General features: G+C 37.3%; 1 protein-coding gene across 13 annotated transcripts in view; it reads right to left on the bottom strand.

Annotated features, from left to right (window-relative positions):
• Positions 1 to 17023, bottom strand: part of ESRRG (estrogen related receptor gamma) — a 485944-nt gene that overhangs the window by 370074 nt on the left and 98847 nt on the right. For 8 of the 13 annotated variants that reach the window (XM_081186033.1, XM_081186039.1, XM_081186034.1 and 5 more), the window contains one exon: positions 9019 to 9127. The exons of 4 other annotated variants lie outside the window; for them this stretch is intronic. The gene's annotated coding sequence lies outside the window, so the exon portion shown is untranslated. Of the gene's footprint in view, positions 1 to 9018; positions 9128 to 16416; positions 16435 to 17023 lie in introns of those variants that run through there. One more of the 13 variants, XM_081186043.1, reaches the window with a different exon arrangement.

Below are 17023 nucleotides of genomic sequence, written 5' to 3'. Positions count from 1 at the left end.
TAAGTGTGTTTTGACGTGAACAGTGGGCTGCTTGGGGTGTAACAACGTGAGAATGAATTAGGCTTATGTACTTATCCATTATCTCTTCTTCCAGAGTATTTGTGAAGGGGAGTTCAGAAACTTTCATTTCCATTTCACATAAGCCACTGTTTACCATGTTACCCAAACACAACAAACTGTGGTTAATCTTAATGATGGTTAGTTGAAACAAGGCATCTTTAAACCATTATTTGCAAGGCTAGTTCCCTGCACTAATCACAGTTAAGATTAACCACAGTTTAGGATGGTTAAACATGTTAAACTATGGCTAATATACAACAGAAACAGAAGCTTCCAATGACCTCAGTTGTAATGGAGGAGAGAGAGGGGAAGGAGAAGTGCATGAGCCCACCATGCTGTAGCTTCTTCTCATATTGTGAGTGTGCATATTTGTATGAAATATATACTAGCTAAATGCAAGTATGAGAATAACAGCCAGCATTAGTGCAATATCTTCCAGACACTCTGTTTCATCAATTTTAAAAGGCAGCAAAGACCAATACTGAGGGAGGGAAACTTCATTAAGTTCTCTAATTCAATTGAACCAAGAGGTCATTGAAACATCAGTAATTGCTCTCTAAAGCCATTTGGCCAAATCTAAGCAAACAAAAACTAAATTGGAATAGAATTTCCTCTGGAGATCATTCTCTACCCCACCCCCATGGTCCTGCCTATTTTTTTATTAGACAATAATGATAGTAATTATTTGTGCAATTCCACAGATATCCAGTGTATCCAAAGTTCTTGTCATGAAATTTCAGAATGTTTTTGGACAAGGCTATGCATGCATCTATTGCAGGAGAATCCATGGATGCTCCCTTTTGTGCAGACATGCTATTTCTTCAGCCTTTGCAACAAAAGTTGTTGTAAAAGTGGCAACAAATTCCTCGGGATTTATTTACTGCTTCTGTCAAATGTACTTGGTTTAATGAAATAGCAAGGAATATGGGATCTTGTCAATCAAATGCCATTTACCAGCTTACATTTTATAAAATGAAACAGTGGATAGAAATAGGGACAAAATGTATGTCTTATACACAAAAGCTGCAGGAAGATATAGTATTAGTTTACATATTTGATATAGAGCCTAAATTAAGCTGCAGAAAAGGAAACATGAATCTTACAAGCCTCATTATCAAGACTCCCTAAACCTCAAATATAGGAAACACATTTCATAAATAAAGACCCAATAGGATTTTAATAGTACAATAAATTCTAACTACATTTCCTACTAAGCACATTTCTTCTCGTATTTTGTACAAAGAAACTTCATTCAGTTCAGTACCAGATTCAGAAATGAAGATCAGTATGCAAAGGCCAGCATTTGGCTCATTACAACTACATTTTAAAAGTAGATGTGTTTCTGCATTTAGTTTTGCCTTCCCCAACATGGTGCCCTCCTGATATTTTGAACTACAACTTCCACCAGCCCCAGTCATCATGTGAACGCTGGCTGGGGTGATGGGAATTTTAGTCCAAAATGTCTGTAGGGTCTCAACTTGGAGGAAGACTGATTTAGTTCTACAAAGATGCATAGCTTACATACCCTATACAGTCCCTGAGGAAATGCACCCCCACCCTAATTTTCAAGGTATACCTGCTACCAAACACATGAGTCCCAGCCAGCACGGCTAATAATAATAATAATAATAATAATAATAATAATAATAATAATAATAATAATAATAATAAATTTTATTTATCATCAGGGATGATGGGAACTGTAGTCTAGTAACATCTGAAGGACCAAAGATTAGCTAGACCCATTTACTTTGGATTAAGCCATATTGAATTCAACTGGACTTTCTCACAATTGGATTGTGCTTTTAATTTCTGATGCTATCGCTTTCCATTATTGACCCTTTCTTGACTTCAAAACTGCTCTTAAGTTTTGCTTTATATATTTCTTACTTATCCAACAGGGTTTGTGTGTGTGGTTAAAAACATGGAACATTAAAAAATATACCACAGGAGACAAAGAATCTACAGTGCCATTTATCTCTTAAAAATAAAAAAGATTGCCACCTCAGTTATGAAACCATCTTTTACAAATGTCCTCCTCTTTTAATTGAAAATGCATCGTAGGTGGAGATCACCACTTTTCTGCTGTTTCTCTAACCTCTTCTTGCCTGAAGGCCTACAACTTGTGAATTATTTAACAATCATATTTGCAGCTGAAAATTGATTTCAGACAGAATCCATATTGATTGAGATATGCAAGAACAATGTGTTTGGGGTTAAGATGCTGACTTATCTTTATTGCAAGGAGTCCTGAATTAGTACCTTTTTATTTCAGTCTTCCATCAAAATGCAGTAATTAGTCGACATTTCTGTTCAGATGTTTATCTAATGAGGCCAGAATGAATAAATGTTTTATATCAAAACTCCTGGATGTCCAGCTGTCTATAACTTCATTTAGAATGGCTAATGGCCACATTCCATAGGATTGTGCACTGTCAAACAGTGGTTATACTGTCCCAGTGCTGAAAATAATTGCATTGTTCCAGCACCAAGAGCTGAATCAATTGGGACTTGAATTATGAGCTGATCCAATGGTTAAGAAAAGCCCTGCTGGATCACACTAAAGGCTTAACTAGTTTAGCATTCTTCTCCCACAGTGGCCAACTGCCACAGTGAGAGCCAGTAGTAAATAGTAAATAGCACTGTTCAAAGTTGGAGTTAACTCTTTATTAGCAAAAACACAATCCTCGTAGACTTGGCTGAATGTCAGGCATAATGAGCATAGCAGCTCATCCCCAGTAGGTCTTACCCCATGAATCAGTTGCTGAGACTGTCCCCATCTCCCTACAGCTGATTAAGTCCTCTCTACTCCAGGTTTCCTTCCAAGCAATCAGAGACTTTGCCTGTGTGCTTCCTGCCACTGCTCCACCCATTTCAGCCCTTTTCTGTTTCTGGGAGACAGGAGGAGGAGGAGGAGGGGAGCTTGTCACAGCAGGAAGGGAAGACATCTGTGACTCTACACCAGCCTGACTCATCTCTGCCTCTTAGCCTCCTCCCTCCCTCCCACCTACCTGCTTCGGCTTCTGCCTCTGATTCTGGACTTCTCTCTGCCATACTCTCCCAGTTCACTAAGCCTTCAGCTTCCGACACCTTCTCTTCCCAGTCATCTCCCTCCTTTCCCACTGATTAATTCCTTGTTGTCCCCAGACTCTGAACCTGTTTCCCTTGGTGGTTCCCCAACTGGTTCCTGCCACCATTTCTCCACGTCCAACCAGTCCATGATACTAACCATATTCATATGGACCGCAATACCTCAAGAACTGCCTCTCTGTATAAGAATGTACCTGGACCCTGTGATCATCATCTGAGGCCCTTCTTCGTGCGCCTCCTCCACAAGAGGTCTGGAGGGTGGCAACACAAAAACAGGTCTTTTTGCTGTGGCTCCCAATTTGTGGAATGCGCATCCCAGGGTGGTCTGGCTAGTGTCTTCATTATGCACCTTTAGGCACCAGGCGAAAAATTTCTCTTCAACCATGCAGTTACCTAATTAACATCCTATGCTTCTAGCCAGGATGGCTATGCTCTGCCTCCATGGTCAGAGAAAGGAATGCTTCTGAATACCAGTTGGAAACCACAGGAGGGAAAAGTCCTCACATCCTACTTGCTGGTTTTCCACAGGCATCTGAGTGACAGCTAGCCTCATCCAACAGGCGCTTATTATGTTGTTATGACCTCTGTTTTTCAGTTTAAGAAGAGAAGTTAGCATTTCTAAACACAAATCTCCCAAATCATGCCTATTTTGGCCCCAAGTTACAACTAACCTTTGCAGTATTGTACATCTCGTTCCTAGCAATTCTCCTTTGTAGCTCCAGTGGTGCAACAGGACTTACATTTCCTCCCCCCCCATGCACCCCCAAAATCTGTTCCAGAGTGTCCCCTAACTCTATGGATCTGATTTTGTGGGTGTATGGGGGCTGAAGAGGAAAAGGAAGCTCCATTGCATGCATGGAAGCCTGTTGCACCAGCAGAGCTGGATACAACCATATCGTTCTATAAATTTTAAAAATACAATATGGAATTACTTAAACTTTCCATCTGGAAAAGGGCATTCATGGTCAATGATCTATTTTTATTTCTGCCCTCCTAGTTTTCCAAGATGCCAAAATTACAAAGATATGTCCTTCAAAGTTTTAGTCTATAGGCAGTGAATTAGCATTTTCAATTACTTTCCTTCAGTGAAGTCTAATTTTTATTTATTTAGCTAGGAAGAGAAGGAAAAGCACTTCACAGTCAACTTTTCCTTTTCTTTTCACAGATTGTTTTGCACATGGCAAAGCTAACTTTCATGAGAATGATGTATTAAATGATAAAGCAAAAAAGAAATCCAAATGGAGTTTAAACATTTATGATATATGTTTAAACTGTTGACTACATCTGTTTTAGTTAACAAATTTGTTTTGTGTCACTCTTAATCAGAAGACTTATATTTTTGTTTCTATTATTGATTTTGCAGCCATGCCAGTTAATGCTATTATCTTGGACGGTACATTCAGAAGTTACCCTTCCAGACATTTTAAATAAAAACAGACATCAATTGGGATCTCAGAAATGAAATAAGATGGTTATATAAACTTGAAAAAGCAACCATGTTAGTATATCATGTATTCCTTCTTCAAATGACCTATCCTTTTCCTATCCTTTACTTTGAAAATACAATGATTGGGACAAATGAAGGACAAAGAAAAGCTATTTTTTCTGCAAACAGGAGTGTATAAAATAAATGAACTCAAGGGCAAAACGTTTCACATAAAACCCTCTGGTATACCAATTGACAAAAAGACAAACATAAGCATTGCCATCTTTATTCAGGTCAGTGGGACAACATGATTATGAAAAATGAGTGAGTACTCAATAAGCAGCAAAGGGTGCAGTCCTGCGCACCCAGCATTTGTCTGTGGTCAAATGGGTCTCCATGGGGGTTCGCAGAACCCTCACTTCCCTACCACTTTTGCATGGGTGAGTTACAGCTATATTTTCCTGTTCTATCATAGCCAAACACAATGCTCCAATCAGGAGCTTTTAATTCTTTCTACAGAATAAGGAGACAGTCCACTCATCCTCAGGCTTATGTGCACAGATTGCTGAGGCAGAGGGAGCTTGGGGGTGGGGTACCCAGGACCAGATTGTTGGGAGCTGCTGATACTGGTGCCTTCAGATCTGTTTGTAGCTTCTTCATGTGGTAAGCCACAGAGTTGCAGGTTTTATCAGCTGCCTCAGCAATTATATGCTATCAGGTCCTGGATCTGCCTAACCAAGTTGATCACTGGCTATTCCTGGACAGGAAGGACTATAAAACAATCCTTGTGTGAGTTAAACCTTGCCTGAGCAATGAAGTCATCCTAAGCTCTAGTTTGTACATCCTTTGATTTGTCCTTTGGTTTGCTTCTGCCTTCTGGTCTACTCTTCAACCCTGCCTTCTGGTTTAATGATTCCTCCCTTGTCCTCAGCGATGATTCATAGTTTGTTCCTTGACTTTTAACCTCCTGGCTCATCTTGAACCACTGCCCATGGCTCTGCCATGAACTGACTGCTCGATCATCCTACTCACAATGTTGAAGTGTGCATGCTTGAGAATGTAAGAATGGCTGTAGCTCACACAGCATAAACACAGCAGGAACACTAAAGACACCAAGAGCCATGCAAACCAAGAACCATGCTGTAACTGGTTCTCTAGAGGTACAAAATGCTGAGGAACAGGGTTACAAAAATAACTTAATAGGACTTTTAAAAAATGATTTAAAAACATGCCATATAATAAAGACTTCTAAAACTTTCTTGAAACTTGTCACGTTTGGGGATGAGTGTTTTAAAAAGCTGCTTTTTAAAACAAACAAACAAACAAACAAACAAATTTTATATCCAAACCTCTCTTGGCTGTATGGAAGCAGTTATAACAATTCTTTGGATCTGGGCAACAATTTTTCAAGATCAAGATGTTGAGGTTAACTACTGTTCAAATTCCAGGAATGCTGTTGTTCTGGTCTAGGTTCATTTTTATATTGTACTACAGGGTTCCTGATATTCCAATTCTGCTGTCTTCAGCAGATTGAATGGCACAGTAAAGCAAGCTAGAATTCTTTATTTTGACACATCTTTCATAGGAAGCAGGACAAACCAATCCAATAGATTTCCATATTTCCTACAGTTTAAAGCCAGGTGAAAGGCTACAATGACCTTTCATAATCCATATTTGCTAGACTTTTTACTTCATTTCACTGCCTCCGGTGGACATTTTGTAAAGTTGACCTTTAGTAACTGTAATCTAAATTAAATTTGTCCCTGGAATATTCATGGTCACATGACATCATATCAAATACAATGCTTTTCAGTCATTTGTTGTTGTTGTGTTTTTTTAAAAAATTGCGCCTCAAATTGTAACACTGAATCTGAATGCTTAAGGAACTCTCCTTGTTTAGGCAGTGTGAGATGTACTAAGCTTGTAACTACATCATTTTCGAAGGATAGTAAGTGCTTTCCAATGCTTAAGAATCTTCTTTTCAAACATGAGAATAAGCTCCTCTGAATTCAATAAGGCTTGCTTCTCAGTAAGCATAGTTAGGATTGAAAATCTGATATCCCCGCAACTTATTATTTTACAAAATTGTATGCATCCTCTACAGCACACTGTAAGCCATTTTAACCATTTCAAAGCATTTTATAATAGGGCATTGGCAATCTATTTTTCTAAGAAAAATGTGAAAAAGTTTGTATATGCAAGCTCAAAGATGTTCTTATAGAAAGATCCCTGAAATATGTCTTGTTGTCTAGTACTTTTGGAAGACTATATACGTTAGTATAAATTTGTTTAAAAACTAGCTATCTACTTGCAAATATTTCACAGTGCATCCTTTTGCACTTCCAAGTATGTCACAGAGCATCCTTTTACCCATCAAAGAAAGTCAGCATGATAGTAGACCAACATGGCTTTTCCCCTTCAACATTAAGCCAGATTGTTATATAGCCCTTATCACCTTCTGATCACTCATGGATTTCACCTTTACAATACCATAACTAATTAATAGTTATGTCTGAAAACCTTGGCACATGTGATTAGCAGAATGGGCCCACAGACTTAGTATGGATCATGCTACACACATTTCCGCACAATATTTTTTTCACTGTGTTCATGGCTAAAATTATTTTTTCAGCTTCATTGAGATTTTAAGGTCCACTTGCATTTTTTTAAAGTATTGCACTTACTCAGAGATCTCATGTAATTACCTACGCAGTCTACAGTCATTCACATGTTGTAATATCCACATGACTAATTTAACACTTCTAGAATATTGGGTAGACATGGTATAAGGTTTCAAATACCTTAGTATATTCCTTGATTGACAGATTTTGTTTAGCTGAAAGAGTTTAACAGGGCTTTGTGAACTTTTTCTCCAGGTATGTGTATTGAGGGAGAAAGGATGATGAGGGACAAGGACTTCGGATATGGATGTTAAATAAACATATTTTTTTTCTTACAACAAATCCTGACGCACTGTTCTCCTCATGTCATGGCCTGTGATGACTTGCTGCCTCCCAAGCATGACCAAATGATTAGTGGGGCTGTGTCTGTATATCTCAACAGTAATGGGGGCTCTCTTTCCATTTGCCTTGAATTGAAGTCTAAGCGCTCCATTGGTTTGTGCATTTACAGTTTGATGAATTCATTATTCTCTATCTTCTTCCCTCCCCACCTCAAGTCAGAGCTTTTGCCAAATGGCTGGTGGGTGCTCTTCATATTTTGGATTGCTTTTCATTTTTTCCCATGTTGATAATTATATGTCTTTCATTTCTGCAAAACTGTGTGAGTATAAGGTCTTAATCATCTGTTTCAAGAGTGACTTAAATATGCATTTCATAGGTTACAAGGAAGCCAAGCTACTTATAGCCATGCTTATAATCAGGAGTGTTTTTGTGTAGGATCTCTTCAAAGAAAACATGGAATTCATATATAAAATAAAGGATAAAACTCTCTGAGCTAGTAGTGTTCTCACATGAGGGATACTATTGCTGCTAGCTAGGAACAGGCAGATCTGTCAATATTGGTTTCTTTGTTTTTCATTTTTCTAATGTTGAGTTCAGGTCACATCAGTTTGCAATTAGTTTGCAATCTCCTAATATACACATTAGTGTATGTAATATAACATTTTGGTAAGCAATTCCCCCTTATATTATCCATTTTGTGTGTTATTTTCACTAATACATGCATTTTTTCCACTTTACCCTAGCATATTCATTTTTGAACATATTACTTGTCTCGTCCTAAGTTCAATAAATTGCATCTCCAGCTAGTCCCACATATGGGACCCTGAAGAGCCATTGCCAAGCAGTGTAGAACAGCTCTCTCCAACCTGGTGCCCTCCAGATGCTTTGGTGAACTCTTATCAGCCTCAGGAGCATAGCCAATGGCCAGGGATAATGGGAGTTGTGGTTAAAAAACACCTGAAAGGTTCGTTTTAGGTTTCTTTGAAATCTGCCCGAACAGCATCTCAAATATATGATTCGGGACTGCAGAAAGGTTTGACAAGAAGCTGGCAAACCACACTACATGGCACAAGCTGCATCCACTTCAATGGTTCTAGATCAGTACTAGTGAGCATGCTGTTGAACTACACAGCCCAGCTCTCCTGCCCATTGGCAAAGCTGCCAGGGAATTGTTGCCCAACAACATCTGTAGAGTATTATGTTGACTTCCTATGGTCTAGATAAGGTAAGCAGATTTCAAATCCTCCAAAGTAGGTGAAGGAAAGGAACATTACAACTTGTACCACACAACATGCTTATTTCAAAGGCCAACCTACAACAGACACAGATATAAGAGATTTTTCATTTTGCAAGGCAATATTGTTTAGCTCTTCAAGATTAGTTGTATAAATAATCATTAGTGCCTTATTCAGGCTACACTGCGTGTTAACACATATACCCGTATTCCTGCATTCCCTTGTAACTCCCTGAAAATCTCACCTGCAGGGACTGCTTGACTCAGCCACTACTTCTCTTTATCCAGGCTTGAACCAGGACAGGGTCGCATGCTATCTACTTGAGTTTTTAAAGAGGTATTTTCTGTCCAACTCTGAAAAAGTAAAATGCTAAGAATTATATACAGATTTAATGTGGAAGTATCCATTACCAACAAGATCAAAAAATGGATCAGGTGTTAAGTGTCTGAGGATTATTTTAGCACTTTGATTTTAAAGTATTTGGTTAAATAATTCACTAGAGCACAGTTAATACATAGAGCAAGAAGCATAAATGTTGCTGCCCCTATGCATTTCAATATACAGTTGACATACTCTATTCTAATTAAATTCCAGTGTGGTGTACTAAACAGTAAATATGTATCCATATTGAGCCAAAACAATGACACATGTTTTGCAAAACCTCCTTTTCTCCTCTATGAATTGTGCACATGCATGCACACATATGCTGACTTGGTGATTATTTGGGTGGATTTATGATCTGTGGTGAATGAACATGTTCACTCATTCAGAATGAGGGCAGCAGTACTGACCTCATTCATATCTGGCAGTGTGACACAATAATGTGTAGGAACTGACTATATGATAATGTGATATAATCACAATTTGCCTACGTAAGGCCTGACTGGTTGGAGATACTTCAGGAATAAATTACTCTTTTATAAGAGAAACAGAAGTAGCTATAAATAGGCAGTGAAGAGTGTTCATTAAACAGAAAGGGGGCTCTGTTGTTCCCACAACCATCCAGAATGCTTTATTGATAAATCTTTAACACAATCCTGTGGGCATGTAAGGTGCCATCCTTTAATTCCAGGAAAGAGTCCCTACCTGAAACCCTGGAGAGCTGCTGCTAGTCAGTGTAGCAGTGCTGAGTTGGATGAACCAGTTATCTGATTCGGTATAGCAACATGGGCTGGAGTGTATGGGGTTAATGCACAAACTAGAATTTGAAATTATGTAAACACCTTTCTGTCCATACTAAAGGCAAGACCCAACATAGAGAAGAGCACTGTGTTGTATCAGGGTGTCACTTTTTGTAAATGGCAACCACCGCCAGTTCCTGGCTCATGTTCTTTGGTAAACCAAGACTCTAAATCAATCCTCAGAAACTGAACTTTTCTTTCCTATGAAAGCAATTAACTTCAGGTTGTGTTTACTCTTGCATTCTGCATACTACGAAAAAAGCCTTAGAAACTGGCTATAAATCTCACATGTATTTAAAAAGGATTTCCCATTTCTTAGGAGCCATATTGGAGGCATTTGATAGTGGAGAAAGGATTTCCATGTGCCGACAACTAGAACATGATGGTTTATTTTACTACAAAACTAGAGAGTAGAATGTCTTAATAATTAATAATCTTAATAATTAAAAAAAAAGTTGTTGAACTCTAATAGTTTACCTCTGAATAGTTTATCTCTGAATAGTTTATCAGCCTAAAGTAATCTATTCAGTGACTAGGTTGCCACCTTTCAAACAGAATATACAAAAGCAGAACACCTCCTCCCCCTCAAACCCTCATTAGCTACTTGTAACTCTTAAAGTAGAGAAGTAAAAATACTTAAGATAGCACTGCAAGCAAAACAACAACTTTTTGTCAAGTTAATACCCCCCAATCTCTGTAAAATTCAGGCACATACCTATTATGCAATTTCACATTATCCATTACCACACTAGCCAATGATGGGGTATGGGGGCAGGGAGACATGATGATGTCACGACACTTACTTTAGGTTCAAAGATGAAACAATGTTACATTAAGAGCCTTTACTCCCCTCATGGCCCATAAAATCAACTCACTTCAACAGGTGATAAATCATTGAAGCCCATTTCATAATATTACCAATGTGGCATGATAATATTCATTTGCCTTCACATTTTTCTGGGTGCTCACACACGCCCTTCCCAACCTCCCAATTTTAAGTCTTGAAGATTGGCTACTGATTAATATGAAAAATAAGAAGAAGATACATTATTTGCTAGTGAAGCAACTACAAAATTATTATTGTGTAATACTGTGATCACCAGTATATTTTAGGCATAAAGTTTTCCTTCCTCCTTACACTTGTTTGTGTTACAGTCTAAGTCTCCCAAAATGTATAATAAAGCTTCTTATCTTTTAATGCTTCTAATAATACTATAATTCTGTATGATTTAGTACTCAGAATGTTCTAGTAGGATTTTTAATCTAGATATCTAAAAGGATTGTAATGTGTACAGAAGTGTTACAGTGATTAAATGTACAGGAGCCCGGCCTTGGCTGGGGAGGGCGGGGTATAAATAAAAAATTATTATTATTATTATAGGACACTTGCCAAAACAGTGATGAGAAGAGGTGATTAATTAATATATATAGTGTATGCAAAGTGCAGCTAAACTATCATTCAAAAAGAAAAAGGAATAATGTGAATGAATTCCTTACTTCTGCTGGGAAATCTGCTGGGAAATCTGTTTCTCTACAGAGTATGTATCAAAGGGACTTTAAGACTACAACAGGCAATCTTTGGATCATATGACAACTGTATGGCTAAGTTAAACTGTACACAAAAGCTAATTATAGTACCATTTGGGGAAGGCACTACAGATGACATAAGAATAAAGTTATAGATTACTAGTCAAATAAAAACAAGACAGTTTTTTCTTCAGATAAAGCCTCAGTAAGGCTGCTATCCTAAGCACACTTACAGCCAAATCCTATACCCATTTACACAGAGTTCAGTGGAGCTTACTTCTGAGTAGACCTGCCTAAGACCGCTGTTACTAGGAGGTGATACCAGACTGTGGTTATTTTGGTGTAGGATTCAATCACATACTAGCAAATTCAGACTGTGTAATTAAACCTGATCTGGTGCTCTTGCACAACAAACCTGCTCTCCCTCCCCTGAAAACATACTTTTGGGGAAATGGAAAGTGACAGGAATTATTATTATTATTATTATTACATTATTATTATTAATGATAATGATGATGATATAGCATCCTATACCTGCAGTTCTCAGAGCAGTTCACAGAATAAAATCAGACTATAAAACCACAAAATACACAATCAAAATAAAAACAACAACCCAATAACCCCTCAACAAATTTTAAAGGGGCAGAGGAATATTGGAAAGTGTGAAATAACAACGGCTCGACACAACATCCCCACAAACAAATCAAAATGAATGCTTAATATACCACTCGTGTTGTCTAACCTCCCCACAAATGTTGTGCAAACAAATCATGATGAATGCCCAGTTAACAGATCATCTGGAAGTGACCTTATTCCGAACAAACGTACTTGGGACTGAGTAGTCATATTTATTTTTATGCTCCAAGATGGAACCTTTAAAAAAAAAATCTACTGCTCCAACATCCAAACTTTTATGTTCTTTCTCAACTTTTAATAACATAAAAAAACCTGTGGTCTAAATAGTGTACATTTATGGATAGACATGGTTTACTTTTGCCAGAAATAATAAAAATCTGTGTTTATTTGGATGCTGAAAATTTACCACTTTATGTAAAACTAATATGCATATTCAGCAACACACTATCTGAGCAACCAAAGGATAAAGGAAAACAAAGCCTAACGCAACAGGACAGAACCTTTACATCCCTAGGGAAATGTTCAACTGACATTTTTTCCCACAGCAATGTTGACAAAAAAGATGGAGTGTTCTGATCTTCACATATGATCAAAACATGAAAAAAGGTGAGTCAAGAAACTCATACAACCTTTTTTCTCACTGGGGAATTGAACCTTTTCATATAAGATACTTTTACTTTGAAATGGAAATAACAGTATCTAAAAATGCTGTTTTAAAGAACAGTTCATTCTAGCATAGCTAAACACATAGCACAACACATCTACTTACACATTTCAGTATAGTCTGGTTTTTTTAAATCCATGTATTGTTTTCATTCAGAGGTAATAAGCACTGGAACATATTTCAAAATTATATTTTGGACTGATGCGCACACAAGTCTATTAGCAATTCCAGTACAGTATTAGTTTCAGGATGCCATTCTTCATGAGTAAAAATCATTTATTTGAAACAGCATGTTGCTGCACAATCCTAATCCCATCCCAGTGCCAGTTAGATGATGTATAGATACGTCTCTGCCAGTCTATGCTAGTAGAGAGGAATGTCACTAGTGTGAGGATCCACCATGACAGAAGCTCAGGTTGTGCCCTAAAAGGTGCTAACAAGCAGAACCTCACCCTCGTTAGGTTTTGAGGGGTACGCAGCTTTCAATCTGCTCGATCTAAATTCCAGTAGATCCTTCAAGAGGCATCCCTCTCCCATCTTCTGCAGACCAGTTTGAGATTTGCTAATAAATCCATTATATCCCTCTATCCACTTAAGTATTGTTATTTGATTTACTGAAGGCTGTCTTCATGCCTTTAAACATTTTGCCATCCCACCGCCATCCAAATTATTACGGTATATATATATATTTAAAACCCTTTTAATGAAAACAGTCACCAGATTTTTTCTTCTTCTTTAAAACACTATCAAGGTGGAGAATAAATGTTAAGAGTAATCTTTTTTAAAAGTGTGGTGTTTTTTTCTGAGTACTTCCAGTAGCAAAGGTTTCCCATTATGGGTGTATTTATGAAATGAGCTCTCTCTTTTCCACTTTCCCCAGGGTTTTATCATACCTGTGCACCCCCACTTTGCTCCCCACTTTACGTGATTTCACTTATGTGTGCAGGGGCCCAGAACATAAGCCCCACATAAGTGGGGGGATGCTTGTATAAGGCCATCAACTTTTGAACTTGCATGATGTTCTTCAAGCATAGGTGTCCAGGTCAAAAATAGAACACTACTTATATGTCCAGACAGATGGCTACAAGGCTAGGCATTCTGCTTTTATAAAGGTGGTGAGTAGAGACTATATTAATTAGATCTCAGATTGGTGGAGGGAAGAAACAAAAATCGTGTGTGTGTGTGCGTGCGTGCGCACACGCAGCTATTCCTGTAGCAATAAAACTCTAAGCTTTTCTATGGACAAAATGCTCTGTCTTCAACATCTCTAAGCTATAAACATAAAAGTGTTGCTGTATGTAGGACTTCAACAGAACTCAATTCCACCTAGAACATGGACTCATTTTGTGGGAAAGTAACTTAGCTCCTTGCTTCAGGTCCTATTTGTAAATTAAAATAATAATGATTTACAGCTCAGGATGAGATACTTGGAAAAGAGTGTGATAGAAATGTAACAAACAAACAAAATTTAAGGAAAACAAAATCCAATTGGACTTGTAGTAGACGAGGTTCTGTGAAGAACAGAATGGAAATTCCCTATTAAAGTTTGCAAATTTAAACAACTACCACCTCTTGAGACCCTGTTAAAATATGAAAAACAGAAGCATTCTCCAGTAGCCTTTAACTCAGGAATTGAGCTGGGGTGTAGGTTTAAGAGTACATGGTGAATTTTCTAATAGAATATTGGCAGCAAGAATAACTATAAGGAATGCCCAAAGGGACTGTAAAGCAGACTTAGTACTGAGACACATCTAGCTTCAGAAGTGACAGAACTGAAATGAATTGAAGGTGCTGGATCCACGTGATCCTATAATGGGATGGATGTGAAAACAATAGGAGAATAGAAAAGGTGAGATACCCCATGATGTTTTACCTCCTGTGAAGAAAAGAGACAAACACTCCATTCTACACCCCGGAAAACTCCACCTTTCACCTGTATGCAGTACTCTCTTCCTTTTCACAACAATATTTTATTTAAAAATCCCTCTAGAAGCTCACCTTGTATTTGGAAACAAAAATTGCTTCTGGTTAGGTAGCCTGTGAAGCGTGATGAAGACACGGGTGTTAGATGATCGCTGAAAATGTACTAAATGTTATTGTAAGACATACTTCTATCACTGATTTAACTACTATGATGCCTGTGCATTTGTGGTAGAAATAAAATTGCAGAGAGATTTAGTTCTCCACCCTTAAGCAGCCAATGTTTTGAACTGGGGTTCTCCCCCGCCCCCAAGCTACTTAAATTATTATTATTATTATTATTATTATTATTATTATTATTATTATTATTATTATTATATAAAGTAGAATATCCCTTGTATAACTGAATTCATTTTGTGAATATTTACTTAAATATTGCCTTAAATATATCTTCAAGACTTCATAAGAAATGTTTCACCTGCCAAAAAAAATGACATTAAAAGCATGTGCTTGAAAAAGCTTATGATTGTTCATTTATCTAACCAAGGGATACAAACAATACAGCGACAACATTTTGAACTCTAGGATTAACAATGTAGTTCATCTCTACTCCACACACCCCACAAGGAGAAGTTGTTAATTAGATTTGAAATCAAATTAGTAATATGGATAGGAACTTGTTTTATCTTGTATTTTTATGCTATGAAACACCTTGTGATCTATTAAAGAAGGGGATATACAAAGTTTAACAACAACAGTACTGAGACTGTACTGGAAACTTCAACTAGAAGCACTGAACATAAACTCCAAACAAAACTATAACTATAATTACTAATCAGTCACAAACATCTCCCCCAGTATGTATTGGTAACACCCAAAGCAAACTTTAGAAATTTGCTACCAGACCTGAAAAAAGCAGGAATGAATGCAGCATATTTTCAAGGACCACAATGAAATAAGTCTTACTATAGATATACATGCTCCACAGATAATGAAGGGCACCTCTTCAAAACCTACATCCCCATGAATCTAAATCCAATCATATGTTCCCTTTATAATAGCCATCACTTTCCTTTTCTGCATAACTATACATTGAAGCACTGCTGCTGTAAAGGTCACTGGTGAGATTTCAATAAATAGCATGGTATTAGTTACATATATGACTCTCTTTTCCCTTTATGCTACATTCAATTTTGAGTTTCTTTCTATTGGGTCTTCCTTGTTTTTCTTGTAGCTGAATGTCACATTTTCCATTTGCTAGTACTATCATCTATATCCTGCTGTATAAAGAATATTGTTCCTTTCCAGCTTAGAATTACATTGTATTTACACAAAAAGGGATAAATTAACTTATTGGACGATCATCCTGATGCCACAGTTCAGTTCAGTTCTTTGGATTGAAACCACATAAAACTCAAGAAACACCAAATTTTACCCCATTCCTTTGTTTTACAAACACAAAAGTGTTGGTGCCATAGTTTAACACTAAAAGGGTGAGCCTTAGGAAGCCCAAAGCTCCCTCTTTTGCATGGCCACCTGTGTGGCTAAAATCTTGCTTTGTGTTATATGCGAACCAGGAATCCTGTTGTGTGGGTTTTGTTTTGTTTTTTTAATTATTTAAACAAGCAAGATTCATAACTCATAAAATGTAGTTTAGAATGTTCGAAAGTGTAAATCACAGAAAAGGATATGCACCTTTAGGTACAAATCTCACCTAGCTGAAGCTGTAGTTATTTCTCAAGCTCACATTGGACTCCTGTGACAAAATCACAAACACAATGTTCATGTTTCCATGTCTTACGGAACAATATAACTTTAAAAAAAACAAGTTTGTCTAAAGATATTTTTCAGCAGTCTACTAGGTTAACAAATGCCCGATTGCCCTCTGCAGTTAAATTTGAATTAAGATACTATTACAAATATGGCAGGTATCTTTATAGCTCTCAGTTGGACTATACAATTTTTGAATTTGCTTGCAAAAACTACAAAACATTGCATCTTGATACTGCAGTTTTCAGAAAATGCAGTAAAATACATTCTTGTGCAATATAGTAAAACTGAAAAACCAATAAATAGCTCTAGTTATTGAGAAATTGGACAAAAATAGCCTATTGTCATTTTTTTCAAGACGGCAAATCAATAGATGATGAAAGGTTTTATTTTTTGTTACTACTGGAGTGTTGACTCTAGCAATAAGTGAGATGTTGATTGGAATTAAGGAGACAAGCAGTTGAGTGATATGCAAGATGGAACTTAATGTTTTCAAAACGGAGAGTTTGAGTGCAAACTTAAAACTGGGTTAATACACATTATCTGTCCCC

This window comes from Podarcis bocagei, assembly GCF_964188305.1.
Source record: "Podarcis bocagei genome assembly, chromosome: 3".
In the NCBI taxonomy this organism is placed as follows: Eukaryota; Metazoa; Chordata; class Lepidosauria; order Squamata; family Lacertidae; genus Podarcis; species Podarcis bocagei.
The sequence above is the reverse complement of the archived record's forward strand: the minus strand, read 5'-3'. Positions and strand labels throughout refer to the sequence as shown.